The sequence below is a fragment of the Dreissena polymorpha genome, chromosome 1, assembly GCF_020536995.1.
Source record: "Dreissena polymorpha isolate Duluth1 chromosome 1, UMN_Dpol_1.0, whole genome shotgun sequence".
Classification (NCBI taxonomy): domain Eukaryota; kingdom Metazoa; phylum Mollusca; class Bivalvia; order Myida; family Dreissenidae; genus Dreissena; species Dreissena polymorpha.
Genome location: NC_068355.1, coordinates 125,091,413 through 125,106,162, shown reverse-complemented (window position 1 = coordinate 125,106,162; position 14,750 = coordinate 125,091,413). Strand labels below are relative to the sequence as shown.

The following is a 14,750-nucleotide window of genomic DNA, read 5'->3' as shown; positions in this document are numbered from 1 at the left end:
AATGACATAATATGGGAATAAGACTTGAAAAATATCAATTTTAACCAACGCTAAGTTTTCTTCTAGGTGTCCCAAGATCTTCAGTCAGTAAAAGATATTTAAGTTAATTTACCTCTTGCAAAATAAAGACAGAAATTGTTGGCTACATTTACTTCCTGCTACATATAAGAACAGGTGCAACAACACATCCGATTACAATGTCCAGTTGGGGCACCAGTGTCTGTGACAGATGTAGTTGTCTTCATATCAGGTTAAATTTAAATTTGTTGTGCTTAAATAGGCCATCTTTGAGGAAAAACAAAATGCAGAAATGACAGTAAACAGACTTGACCAGAGTTGTAATGTTAGTTATTCAAACTATGAAAAGATCACTGAAAAGCATCCAGGCTTTATACTTTATAGGTTCAGAGCTCTTTGTGTCATATGTTAGTTTTAAAAGCTTGACTTTCATAGGGAATTTACCTATGTATATTATCACTTCTTAACTTCCACTTATATCAGTTGCTAGATAGCACGCCTATGGGAATTCCCATGTAAGTGCACATGCATATAAGCATTTCAGGTTTGTATTACATCTCACTTCATACATTTAAAACTTACCGTTGGTTTAGGATTTGCAGGAGTTTGTTACATTGGGTTGTCAGAGATTTCCTCATTCAAAGAAACCTGTAGTTTTGTCCATATAAATGCCTAAACTATTAATATTGTGGAAAAATTATTCTGCAATTATATCATTTATTATTTACATGCTACGTGATACAAAAGTTCTGCAACAGGTGATTTGGTATAAAGGAAAATTTTGTAAGATGATAATGAGATGATTTTTGGGTGAGAATGTCATTCTTGTTTTTCATTGAGCAATTAACTTACAGTAACATATATTGTCAAAATTTCAACATAGGTGCCTAATTTAGTTTACTACCACTTTGCAAAAATAAATTTAGGTCTACAGAGAAACATTTTAAATGTAAAATATTCATTTGCAAATAAGAATCAAGATTTGAAAAAAAGGCAAAAATACAACATTTAGACTATATACAGATGTATTATGTTGATTGGCAAACATGGCTTTACATGAGTACTTTTCAAGTCACCAATCCAATGTTTAATTATTATCTGGAGTGATCAATATAATGACACACAACATTTTTCTTTTAAAGCTTGTTTTTACAAAAATTGCAATACTTGATGGGGAATATTTATTTCAGAAAATCTAGGAGACTTAAAATTGCTTGCGTTTGCATATAATATGCAGAGAAAACAAAGATATTAATTTAGGATGTAAAAATGTGTGGCTAATAGTTGTCACGTAATTATGTATTGTTCGTGGAAAACACACAGTAACAACCAAAGTTCATTTCTGTTTTCATCGAGATTTATTTCTGTTGAATATTTTCTAACACAACGCTTGCTAATGTACACGAAATACAAGTTTACAGCGCGGCAGCCAACATGGCTGCCACGTCAAGAAAGCGTGACTTCTCTACTCGATTGTCCGAATGGCTCTCTATGGCTCTCTTCTGCATATTTTGACGAGGTATTTATACCAATTTCGTTACGTACTCGCCTAATTCGTGACCCACGCCTGTCATCAAGTAATGGGCGTCAAACGTGTGCATACCGGACTTTTACGCCTCTGTACTCGCGGGTCTCCATTTAATTTGACATCTCCAATTTGTATTCACACCTGGAAAACGCATCGGACTGTCGCTTCTTCCCGCTTAATGTACCTACAAATTGTTTATATGCATTTTGCGAGTCACAATTCTTATATTTTTCTGTTCATTACATATTACTGAAATATACCTATCGGAATGTCGCTTCTTCCCGCTTAATGTACCTAATTGTTTATATGCATTTTGCGAGTCAAGATTCTTATATTTTTCTGTTCGTTACATATTACTGAAATATACCTATTATCTTTTCATAAAATAAACTCATAATAATAAAATAATATACCCATTATAACCCGTTACATTACACATTGTATTCACACCTGGAAAAAGCATCGGACTGTCGCTTCTTCCCGCTTAATGTACTTACTAATTGTTTATATGCATTTTGCGAGTCACGATTCTTATATTTTTCTGTTCGTTACATATTACTGAAATATACCTTTTATCTTTTCATAAAATAAACTCATAATAATAAAATAATATACCCATTATAACCTGTTACATTACACAGTCAAGAAATTACAGCATATTTTTCCTTTACATGAACAATTTAAATTGACCTATGTGAACTGTGTGTTTGAAAAATGATGCAATTTCAGGTTATAAGCCTCTCGAAGAAGATGGAAACTGAATACTTAAGTAAACGCTTTTTTGAATAGTAATATGAAGAAATACAGATATTTTCATGCACTATTTACAGAAGTACTGTTTTGTTAAACGGTGAGAGTATCCTATCACGAAGTATTATTTCATAGTATTTTCTCGCAATTCAATTTTTATGCCCCCGGATCGAATGCTCGGGGGTATATTGTTTTTGGCCTGTCTGTCTGTCATTCTGTCACTCTGTCATTCTGTCCCAAAACTTTAACCTTGGTTAAAGTTTTGCGATAACTTTTGCAATATTGAAGATAGAAACTTGATATTTGGCGTGCATGTGTATCTCATGGAGCTGCACATTTTGAGTGGTGAAAGGTCAAGGTCATCCTATATATATGGCTTCAAAGCGGCGCAATTGGGGGGCATTGTGTTTCTGACAAACACATCTCTTGTTAGAATTTTTCTCATAATTTAAAAGTTTTTTGTTGTTGCAGTATTTCCAGAAAAAATCCTTATTCAATTTATTTCTGATAAAATACTAACATATTTTGTTTGAAAATTTGTGTCAATTGCAGTATTTCAAATGTTTAACAAGTGACCTATTGCAGAGTGATTAAATAGTTTTAGTTTTAGTAATTATCTTAAAACTTGTCTAATACCGTTTTCTCATTTTCATGGAATCTTCATCAAATTTTCCAAGAACATTTGTTTTAATAAATGATGACTTGGAAGAGTTTGAAACTTGCCAATTTCAGATGGGTTAAAAGCAAAGTAACTCATGATTTCAATTTGAGAAAAACACAGATTCAAACATGTCAAATTTGTTGTCCAATCAACTTACAAAAAGTGTTAAGCCCTCAGATGAATGACCTCAAAGCTTTTTCCATCATGTTTCTTGTACTCTGTATTTTGTTTTCAGGTCCCTTGCATATTATTGTGTCTTTTACAAAGATGTGAAGCTGTAGTGTATGGTGGAGATTGCGACAGCAACAGCAACTGCACAGATCCTGGTACCATATGCAGTGAAATAGTTCCACGCAAATGTGACTGTAATTCGGCTGGTTTCTATCTTAATGGAACTTCTTGTGCTGCAAGTGAGTGTATTTGGGTTGGTTTCATTAAGAATAAATTGTACAACTTAATAATATTATCCAGGGGGTGGGGGGTAGGGGTGGGGAGGGGCATGTGTATACTGCAGCTGACTGCGTTTAAGTAAGCCTTGTTTGACTTGACTAAAAAAATGGCATCATGTTGATGCTATTCTTAAAGGAGAATCATGTATTTTCAGTAGGTAAGCCACTTTATATTTCTTTTAAATGACTAATTATGTCCTTTTGGCTCTCCAGTGTATTTTATGCCCCCGGATCGAAGGATCGGGGGTATATGGTTTTTGGCCTGTCTGTCTGTTTGTCATTGTATGTGTGTGTCTGTCTGTCTGTCCCAAACTTTAAACTTGGTCATAACTTTTGATATATTGAAGATAGCAACTTGATATTTGACATGCATTTGTATCTCTTGGAGCTGCACATTTTGAGTGGTGAAAGGTCAAGGTCATCCTTCAAGGTCAAAGGTCATTTTTTTCTAAAATAGCTGCCGTGCGGCTTCAAAGCGGCGCAGTAGGGGGCATTGTGTTTCTCAAACACAGCTCATGTTCAAAATTGTAGAAGTCAGAATGAAAAAGTTATTGAAGGAAAACTGTCCACACATCAGTTGTTTATTTGATTGAGATTCGATAAAATGGATTGACTGATATCATTTTCTCGTGTAATTTTCAGTATTTGAGCATGTGTATAGAAAAATAAAACAAAACTCACGATTATTTTTTTTTGACATGGTTTTATCTCTAAAAATTAATTGATTGCTGAAATATAGTGGTTTATTGCCTCCTTTTGGAACTGACGTTTTTAAAGCACATTTTGGGACTTGACTTTCAAATGACAAATAGATCATTCCTGTGTTAAAGGGTTGTACACAAAATACCTACCCATATTTAATAAGCTTTATGTGTGTACATCAAAATTGTAGTTTTATAGCTTGGGGTATAATATAAGTGTTTTCTTAATAATGTTACTTAGGCCACAACAAATTGAAGATTTGTTCTATGAATTTTAACCCCCTAAAAATTGAGTGAGCGAAATAAAAATAAATAAATTTGTATTCTATTTTTTTTATAAATCACAGACGAGCTAAAAGCGAAAAATACATATATTGTCAATGTAAATTGATATATTTTGCCAAATAAATGCATGATATCTGCAACATACCAATACAAGATCATTTAGTAGTAATAACTGAGTTTAAGCTCTTATCCAATGTTTGTAAAAATAAATAACAAGAAATATCTTTAAAAAAGATATACGGCGTTGATAGTTCAATGAATGAGATCAAGGATAGCGAATGTTTTTTTTATCTGTGCAGTTCTTAGCTGCATCACACGCAGTACAGGATGTTACGCGGAGTTTTCGCGGCTTATTTTACATTATTACATATTGCTGGTTATAAACCTATAGATACAAAACAGAAAACCAAAAGAAGAATGGAAGTGAAATTAAAACATATGAGTCAACCGGCCACACGGGAAGTATCCGTATTTATAGGCGCGTTCTTCGAACAAATCTGTTTTAGTGGTTTGTCGGGCATTGCTATTTGATTCGATTATTAACAGTATCGAGAATCATCGCGCTCATGCTTAATACATTAGTCAATATGGTGGAATAATTATTGTTAAATTAATAAAAAATAATATGTATCATTGTATTGTTGAAAACACATTAAGAATCTATTATTGACATACCATAATTATATTGCTTAATATCTTCATTTAACATATTTCTGGTCTAAAGAAAATTCCAGGTCACCTAGTTCATGGATAGCGTCTTTATTATATAACGATTATTTTACTGGCCTTGAACTCCGGTGATGACCTGTATATAAACTCTGACATTCACACACTGGCCGCGAATTGACCCGATACTTCGTGGGTTGAAATGCAATGCATTAAAGTGAGGCCTGGATTCCACTGCTCTTTATACTTTTACATGTTAACATGTTGACAGGAATATGGAAGTAAGTACTAAATATGAGAACATAGCCTTTAAGTATAAACGCTTTTGCGCTGACAATCCTCTGAAAATAAAAGGTGCACGCACAAACTGTATTGATGTCGAGAATTGAGTGTAAAACTGTTCTATCTATTAAGCCTTTTCATTAGAGATAAAATTGTTTCATGCAGTAAAACAGTGTTACAAAGACGCGGATATGTTTCCAATGTTCTGGTGGTATACTCAAATCAGCCAATGGAATAAATGAAGTGTATTCATTCGTACCTAGCCGCGGGAAATTTTATTTGAATTTTATTGGACACTTACAAAGGTCAGGTAAGGTGAAAAGCTGGCTTAAAGGGGCCTTTTCACAGATTTACGCATTTTTTAACTTATTCATTAAATGCTTTATATTGATAAATGTAAACATTGGATCGTAAAAGCTCCAGTAAAAAATTAAGAATAAAATTAAAAAAGGAAAAGAACATTGCCCGGAGCAGGTTTCGAACCAGTGACCCCTGGAGTCCTGCCAGAGTCCTGAAGTAAAAACGCTTTAGCCTACTGAGCTATTCCGCCGGGTACACATACTTTACGTATTTTATACATTATATAAGCAATATTCGTAGTTGCACAAAATTTAACGACAAAAACAGAACTCTCCAAATTATTCAATCGTTACGCGTTGCAACGCTTTATAATTTTTAGGTTTTAAAATCGTCAAAAGATGCATATAATGGCTATATTAGAGCATGGTAATTGTTCAGTATTACTGTTTCCTCACAAATATCATAACTAAAACGAAAATTTGCGAATCTGAAACAACTTTTTTCAATTTTGTAAATTTACCAAAGCGTGAAAAGATCCCTTTAAAACAGCTACGCCGAAAAAAATCTCCAATAGCTGTTCTGCTTACTCACACCAGGTAGTGACTACACTTGGGGACTTTTCTAACGCATCACTTTTCAAACTTGAATATTTCAGTTATGAGTAAAGATATTGATTTAAAATTTTATATAGGATCATTTGACTACATTCTATTGAAGCTCACGATAAAATCATTCGCCCATGACGATTGGACGCTTTAGCACGTGGGGTAGGTGTGTTTCCATATGTTTGCACGTGGATGTTGAAACGCGATTAAATTCCAGTTATCCCCACGTTTTTCGGAAAAAAAGTGGGGATATTGTGGCGATGTGCGTCTTTCCGTCCGTCCGTCCTGGCCACCTGCTCCACGCCCAACCCTCCTCCTTTTCCAGCGGGCTTGGGACCGTCCTTGGCGGAGATGATACAATAAACATCAAGCATAATCAGTGATTTTTCTTCGCATTATATTTTACAGCCAGTGCCTTTTGATTGGGGAAAAAGTGCGATAAACCATGAAAGTGCGAAAATTTAAACATTATTATTATGATTATAAATAACAGTTATCAGTATAACAATTGTTAATAAGTCCATGTTTAACTGCTTTGTAAAATTTATATTGTAAAGTGCTAGGGAGTTAAACTGTTGTATGACCAATTGAATTTATTTAAATTTATTAAAAAAGTTTGGCTTATTTTTTTTGGAAATTTTTGCCAGATTTTTGTGATTTTTAGCTCACCTGATTGCTCAGGTGAGCTTTTGTGACCGGTCTTTGTCCGTCGTCTGTCCGTCCATCCGTCCACATTTGTTCGTAAACACTCTAGAGGCCACATTTATTGTCCGATCTTTATGAAACTTGGTCAGAGGCTTTGTCCCAATGAAATCTCGGTTGAGTTCGAAACTGGGTCGTGCCTGGTCAAAAACTAGGTCACTAGGTCAAAAAAAAGAAAAAACTTGTAAACACTGTAGAAGTCACATTTCATGCCCAATCTTCATGTAACTTTGTCAAAATGTTTGTCTTAATAATATGTTGGTTGAGTTCAAAAGTGGTTCAGGGTTCGTGAAAAACATGGCTGCCAGTGGGCGGGGCAGTTTTCCTTATTTGGCTATAGAGAAACCTTGTAAACACTCTAGAAGTCACAATTTTTGCCCAATCATCATGAAAGTTGGTCAAAACATTGGTTTGATTGATATTTCGGATGAGTTCAAAAATGGTCCAGATCGGTGAAAAAACATGGCCTCCAGTGGGCGGGGCATTTTTCTCTATATGTATATTGTGAAAACATGTGAACACTCTAGAAGTCACATTTTTGGCCCAATTTTCATGAAATTTGGTCAGAACATTTGTTTCCTTGATATGAGAGTAGAGTTCGAAAATGGTTCCGGTCAGTTGAATAACATGGCTGCCGGGGGGGGGCGCAGTTTTCCTTATTTGGCTATAGAGAAACCTTGTAAACACTCTAGAAGTCACAATTTTTGCCCAATCATTATGAAAGTTGGTCAAAACATTGGTTTTATTGATATCTCGGACGAGTTCGAAAATGGTCCAGATCGGTGAAAAACTTTTGAAATTGCCATGATGAAACTGTTTTAAGTGTTTGTATATTGTCATTTGCACATTGATGTCATGTTTAAATAAACATCCACTGTTCTTGTCATTCTTGAATATTTAGGTTACATTCTTTCGAAGTATATGTCCCTATTTTATTGGGTGAAATATGTATACTAGTTTATTAGTGATGAATGTTTATAAATTGTTACCAGTTGGTCTCAAATGACTAAATGGATAATTGCACAAGTCAGGGGTGTGGCATTGTTTAAGGGTTAAATAAAAATGAAGAGCTCAATGTGAGCTTTTTTGTTTTATGATCTGTCTATGTTCAGCGTCCTGCAATATGCATCATGCTTCCATATTTTAGCTCTATTGACGCCACATCTGCATGAAACTTAGTCAGAATGTTTGTCTTAACAATAATTATGTAAATTTTAAATCTAGATAAAGTGGGATAAAAAAACTAAGTAACCATGTCAAATCTTAGAAAAAAAGATACTTTTGTCACCACTCTAGAGGACACTTTCTGGCATTATCTTGATGAGATTTAGCCAAAATGTTTATCTTGACAATATCTGGGCAGAGTTTAAATCTGTGTCAAAATGTGTCAAAAACTAGGTCACTTGGTAAATTCTAAGAAAAATTGTGTAACCACTTAAGAAGCTTCATTTATGACACAACCTTAATGAAACTCTAGGGCAAGTTTAAATGAGTGTGAAGTGGGGTCAAAACTAAGTGACTTAAGGTCAGATCTAAACAAAACTTGTTTCAAATCTTTGTATAACATGGTCAGAGTTTTATTTGTGCTTTTATCTCTATAACATGTTTGATTCAGATTCCAGTGGGGCCATTAAGTGAATCACCAGGTCAAATCTTAAAAAACAAACTTGTTACTACTCTTAAAGCCATATTTATTACTCAATATTGATGAAACTTTGTCAGAATGTTGAAGTTAACAATAACTAGACCAAGTTCAAATCTGATTTAAATGAGGTAAAAAGTAGGTCACCAGGTAAAGCTTAGAAAACCTTCCTCATTTATTACTCAGTCTTATTGGTCAGAATGTTTATCTTGACAATGTCAATGGAAAGTATGAATCTGGTTCTACTGAAGTAAATGTCACCTGATCAAACCATAGAAAGACCTTGTTACCATGCTAGAAGCAAGATTTATGGGTCAGTCTTGATGAATCTTAATCAGAATGTCTATCTTTGCCATAGGCCAAGTTTACCGTATACTTTTGCTTGTAAGACGCAATTTAAGACTCAAATTAATAAGTTATAGTTGAAGTCGCGTCTTATAAGCGAGATACTGGTGAAAATAAACAAAAAATTTCAAAATATCAAGTTAACTGGGCTTATGCTAGCCAAGTTGGACACTTGTCAGTTGTTTTGAATCATCGCGGCAGCCATTTGCATTTTCTCTTAAGTCTGTATTGGCCGGTACCGTGTATCGGAACGCTATGTTCAGTTACCGATTTACTTGTGATTAAATGTATCGTAATTGATATTGTCGTCTATTATTTTAATTTGAATTTTGTTATTTTTGGGACGTAAGACGTTATATTTTCCGTGATTATTCTTGAAAAGTTTGTATAATCTGATTGTCTGGGCGCGACGTCGTTAAATGTCATATAAATTGGCCATTATTTACGCGGAGACACGATGCCAACATGCTTATAACAACAGCAAAATCATTTCTCAGTTTGAAACTGTCAATTGTTAAATAAACACGCTGCCGATTACAAGTGCCACTTGACAAGTTTGTATCACCTGATCGTCTTTGTTCGACGTCATTAATTGTCAATTAAGACATAATTGGCAATAAGGGTATCCTCTGAAATAAGTTACCCGCAGTTTGCAACTGTCAATTGTTAAATAAACACGTTTATTCAGACGACCCCCTAATGCCGATGACACCTTATTTATTAGGGGCCAACAACGACGGGAGCAAAGAGCGACCGCATGCAATTATCCGCATATGGCTTTCTTTCTTCGATCTGCGCTTCGGAGTCTATCACTCTATCACGCGATTGGCTAATTTTATGAAAGAAGGCGTTACCTATTGTTGATAGACAATGGGCATAAAATTTGCATAATCTAGGTAATAAAACTAATTGCTTTCAAAATATCTGCCTATTAGTTTTCAATACCTGTCAAACAATACAATTAAGATGTTTTATACGATCAATTTTGCTTGTGTATTGATATTACGAAGGTAATATGTTTGCAATTGTTAGGGCAATTATTAAATACGCAATTGTTAGAAATTTTTATAATTTGATAATTATTCTTATTGCATGAATAATACTTGAAAATAAATTAAAACCCACTAATATATCATAAAATAAACAAATAGTATTTGTTGTTTGATTGTTTTATTTTTCAGACTTGCGTGAATTACTAATTGTATGCAGCGCGAGTTTGAAATATTGTCAATGTGTTACTTATTGATGATTTTCTTTAACATTCTACCGTTTATCGACCGTTTTTTCGGGCGATGAAAACGGCAAAATTTGACCGCGTCTTACATGCGGGTCAGTCTTAAATCCACCCATTATAAAGTCCGAAGTCGGGGTGCGTCTTATAAGCGAGGGCGTCTTATAAGCGCAAGTATACGGTAGATCGCTGTCTAGTGGTGTCAAAAACTAGGTTAACAGGTTGAAGCTTAAAAGAACTTATGAACACTCTAAATGCATCAGTTGTGTCATTTATTCCAGTCGCCATTACTGCATGTATAGTAAACAAAGAAATATTAAGCATTTTGATACATACATTAAAGAAAAAAGACAGAGATGGACCAAAGAGAATAGAATAGACAACCTACTACCACCTACTGTTCCAGAGACCTTGCCCTTCCATTAATTTTTTACTATTTTCGTAAATTTCCAAACTTGTACTATTTCGGACGTCATTTGGTATCCGAAAAATAATTTTTGGCTCTTCAATTTAACAATTAAAATTACCAAATGACCTAATTATCTATTATTATATACTAACATATACTATATTGGGTTGTTTACGGGTGCGGTGCTTGTATTCAATGCTTTATTTTGATGCTGTGATACTTTACTGTGATATTTAATACTCAGCCTATATTAAACTGGTTGATTTGCTATATATAGGGTTTACCACCAGTCCTCAACAGTTAATATTAATAATATTTCTTTCTATTTCCAACTAAACCTTATTCAATCTTCTCCAAAATGTCTACCACCCAAAATAAATCATCCAAGGGGCAGAGTAATAACCTTACTCCTTTACTGGGGGAGGCACTTTCAGGGCTGAATATGCATCATCTAACCCACAACACCATGCCTTTTAGGTGCCTCCTTCAGTCAGTCAGATGTGTAGGTTCCATAATGTCCCTCTTTACTAGTTTTCAACTGGCCTGGTGTTTGGCTAAGGAACTTCCCGGGCTTGTTGAGCAGACTGTGCCTTTGGCGTCTGGTTGCTTGCTCTTGCAGCTCAAGTCCGCTCAAGCGCTTGTCACCCTTCTCTCTAGGGGGACATTTTACCTTGGCAAGGTCGCGGTCCGAGCCTTATCCCTGTCAAACATGAGGTCAGTTAACGGTTACATAACAGGGATTTCGGAAAGCCAGGACTTGACAAAACTTAAAACATGTCTTGCTTTCAACCCTGCGATATTCAACTCTGACCTCCTCATTACTAATTTGGAAAGGGTTGAACCCTATCGCCCCCCCCCCCCCACCTGGCTTTCCGAGACTGGTTAAAATATCTTTTCTTACTTTTATACTAGTCCCCAACAAAAAATTTGTCAAAGACACTAGCTTTGTCCTTGACATTCGTCCCTGCCCGGTCAAACCTGCCCGGTGCTTCAATTGCCAGGGCTTTGGACACATAGCCAGCAGGGGTAAATGTCCTAACGCCAACTCATGTTGCCGCTGCGCCGGTTGTAATTGCCAAAGAAGGTGCAACAACAAAACACGTTGGTGCACCAACTGCAGCAGCCAGCACTCCGCATTCTAACAGGGGGGGCCCCTCCTATAAGAGAGCTGTACATATAGCTACTTATGCCAGTTTTTATGGGGTCACCTGGTCCGAGGCGGAGAACAAGCTATTGGCACCTGACACTGTGAGCCAAGACACACCTCCATCCCAACCGGTTCAAAGTCTCCACCAAAACATGCCTCATCGGGTTGTAGCTCGAACCACACCGGGAGGACATGTCCAATAGTTGAGGGGTTAGTGGGTAAGGGGGATTCACCTAATCAGAGACGCCCTCCTGTGGCTACCAGGGGGTCCTCCCTGTCCTCCCAGTTGTCCGATGGTGTTAGTGACACCACTTGTAGTGGCACGACACTTTCGGATAACTCCATTTTTAATATAACGAGGCATGACTCTCTCACCAGGTGTCGGTGCACTCCAGTATACTGGAGAATCTTTCAATCTCTGGTGTCTGCGAAATAGAGGAGGAGCACCGAGTTAGTGTCCCCCCTAACCGTCCCAGAATGGTCGACACCCAGACATCCCCAATGAGCTCTCCTGCCTTTAACACAAGCGACGTAACTGGTTTGCAGGGAAACCATTTATAAGCTCATCTATTTTTATGTCCCCCACTATAGTAGTGGGGGACATATTGTTTTTGCCCTGTCTGTAGGTCTGTTGGTTGGTTGGTCTGTTGGTTGGTTGGTCTGTTGGTTGGTTTGCGCCAACTTTAACATTTTGCAATAACTTTTGCTATATTGAATATAGCAACTTGATATTTCGCATGCATGTGTATCTCATGGAGCTGCACATTTTGAGTGGTGAAAGGTCAAGATCAAAGTCATCCTTCAAGGTCAGAGGTCAAATATATGTGGCCAAAATCGCTCATTTTATGAATACTTTTGCAATATTGAAGATAGCAACTTGATATTTGGCATGCATGTGTATCTCATGGAGCTGCACATTTTGAGTGGTGAAAGGTCAAGGTCATCCTTCAAGGTCAGAGGTCAAATATGTGGCCCAAATCGCTTATTTTTTGAATACTTTTGCAATATTGAAGATAGCAACTTGATATTTGGCATGCATGTGTAACTTATGGAGCTGCACATTTTGAGTGGTGAAAGGTCAAGGTCATACTTCAAGGTCAGAGGTCAAATATATGTGGCCCAAATCGCTTATTTTATAAATACTTTTGCAATATTGAAGATAGCAACTTGATATTTGGCATGCATGTGTATCTCATGGAGCTGCACATTTTGAGTGGTGAAAGGTCAAGGCCATCCTTCTAGGTCAAATACATGGGTCAAAATTGCTCATGTAATGTAACTTCTGCAATATTGAGGCTAGCAATTTTATATTTGACATGCATGTGTATCTCATGGAGTTGCACATTTTGAGTGGTGAAGGGTCACGGTCAAGGTCATCCTTCAAGGTCAAACGTCATATAGGGGGGCATTGTGTTTCACAAACACATCTTGTTTGAAAAAAAAAAAATGAGCTATTGTCATCACCTTGGCGTCGGCGTCCGGTTAAGTTTAGTGTTTAGGTCCACTTTTCTCATAAGGTATCAAAGCTATTGAATTCAAACTTGGTACACTTACTTACTATCATGAGGAGACTGGGCAGGCAAAGTTAGATAACTCTGGCGTTCATTTTTACAGAATTATGTGCCCTTTTTATACTTAGAAAATTGAACATTTGGTTAAGTTTTGTGTTTAGGTCCACTTTTCTCATAAAGCATCAAAGCTATTGCATTCAAACTTAGTACACTTACTTACAATCATGAGGGGACTGGGCAGGGAAAGTTAGATAACTCTGGCATGCATTTTGACAGAATTATGTGCCCTGTTTTTTACTTAAAAATTGAAAATTTGTTTAAGTTTTGTGTTTAGGTCCACTTTATTCCTAAAGTATCAAAGCTATTGCTTTCATACTTGCCACACTTACTAACTATCATAAGGGGACTGTGCAGGCAAAGTTATGTAACTCTGACTGGCATTTTGACAGAATTATAACCCCTTTATACTTAGAAAATTGAAAATTTCATTAAGTTTTGTGTTTTGGGCTGCTTTGCTCTTAAAGTATCATAGCTATTGCTTTCAGACTTGGAACACTCACAAACTATCTGAAGGGGACTGTACGGAACAAGTTGCATAAATCTGGTTGTCATTTTTACGGAATTATGGTCCTTTTTTTACTTAGTAACTTTGAATATATGGTTAAATTTTGTGTGTACATCCACTTTACTTCTAAAGTATCAAGGCTATTGCTTACAAACTTCAAATACTCTCATACTATCATGAGGGTACTGTACCTGGCAAGATGAATTTTACCTTGACCTTTGAATGACCTTGACTCTCAAGGTCAAATAACTAAATTTTGCAAAAATTGCCATGACTTCGTTATTTATGATCAGATTTGATAGATACTTTGACAAAACAACTCTTACATGACATACTACAATAGACTCCACTCAAACCATCCGCCATGCCCCCCCCCCCCTATACCCCCCCCCCCCAAAAAAAAAACTAATTTTTATTTTTCATTATTATTTTGAAAGATCATCTTATACATGACCACACCCTCACACTATACCCCACCCACCCCCACCCCATTTTTTTTTTGTGGATACATGGTTAAAAAACAAAAATATGTATTTTTATTATTTTATTTTTGAAGGACCGTCAAACTATCCCACCCAAGAATCCCCCCCCCAAAAAATAAATTATTTTTATTTTGTTTTTGCATTTTTATTTCTTATTTTTGGAAGATAATGTAATAAATGACCACACCCCCACACTATACACCCGTCACCACCCCACCCATCCATCTTTTTTGATTGAAGTATTGAAATAGTTCCCTCCACCTTTAAAAAGAAAAATAGTTGAGCGGTCTGCACCCGCAAGGCGGTGCTCTTGTTAAATTAAAGGATCCGCCAGCAACAGGTCACACCTATAGAAACGTGCATCTCAGCGAAGTGGCGGACCTTATAGCTGAGATATTAAAGGACCAAAATAGGCCCACTGGGTGTCTGGTTACCTCCTACATTAACAATAAAATCGATTCACGATTCAAA

The 14,750-nt window shown here is 36.1% G+C and overlaps 1 protein-coding gene and 1 long non-coding RNA gene across 2 annotated transcripts in view; both read left to right on the top strand.

The window, feature by feature from the left end:
* Nucleotides 1-14,750, top strand: part of LOC127848557 (receptor-type tyrosine-protein phosphatase eta-like) — a 415,812-nt gene that overhangs the window by 155,725 nt on the left and 245,337 nt on the right. The gene's annotated exons all lie outside the window — the stretch shown is intronic.
* LOC127848849 (uncharacterized) overlaps nt 1-14,750 on the top strand; it is a 225,964-nt gene that overhangs the window by 6,547 nt on the left and 204,667 nt on the right. Inside the window, exon 2 of the long non-coding RNA XR_008034792.1 lies at nt 12,535-12,804. This is a non-coding gene — a long non-coding RNA (uncharacterized LOC127848849). The remainder of the gene's footprint in view (nt 1-12,534; nt 12,805-14,750) is intronic.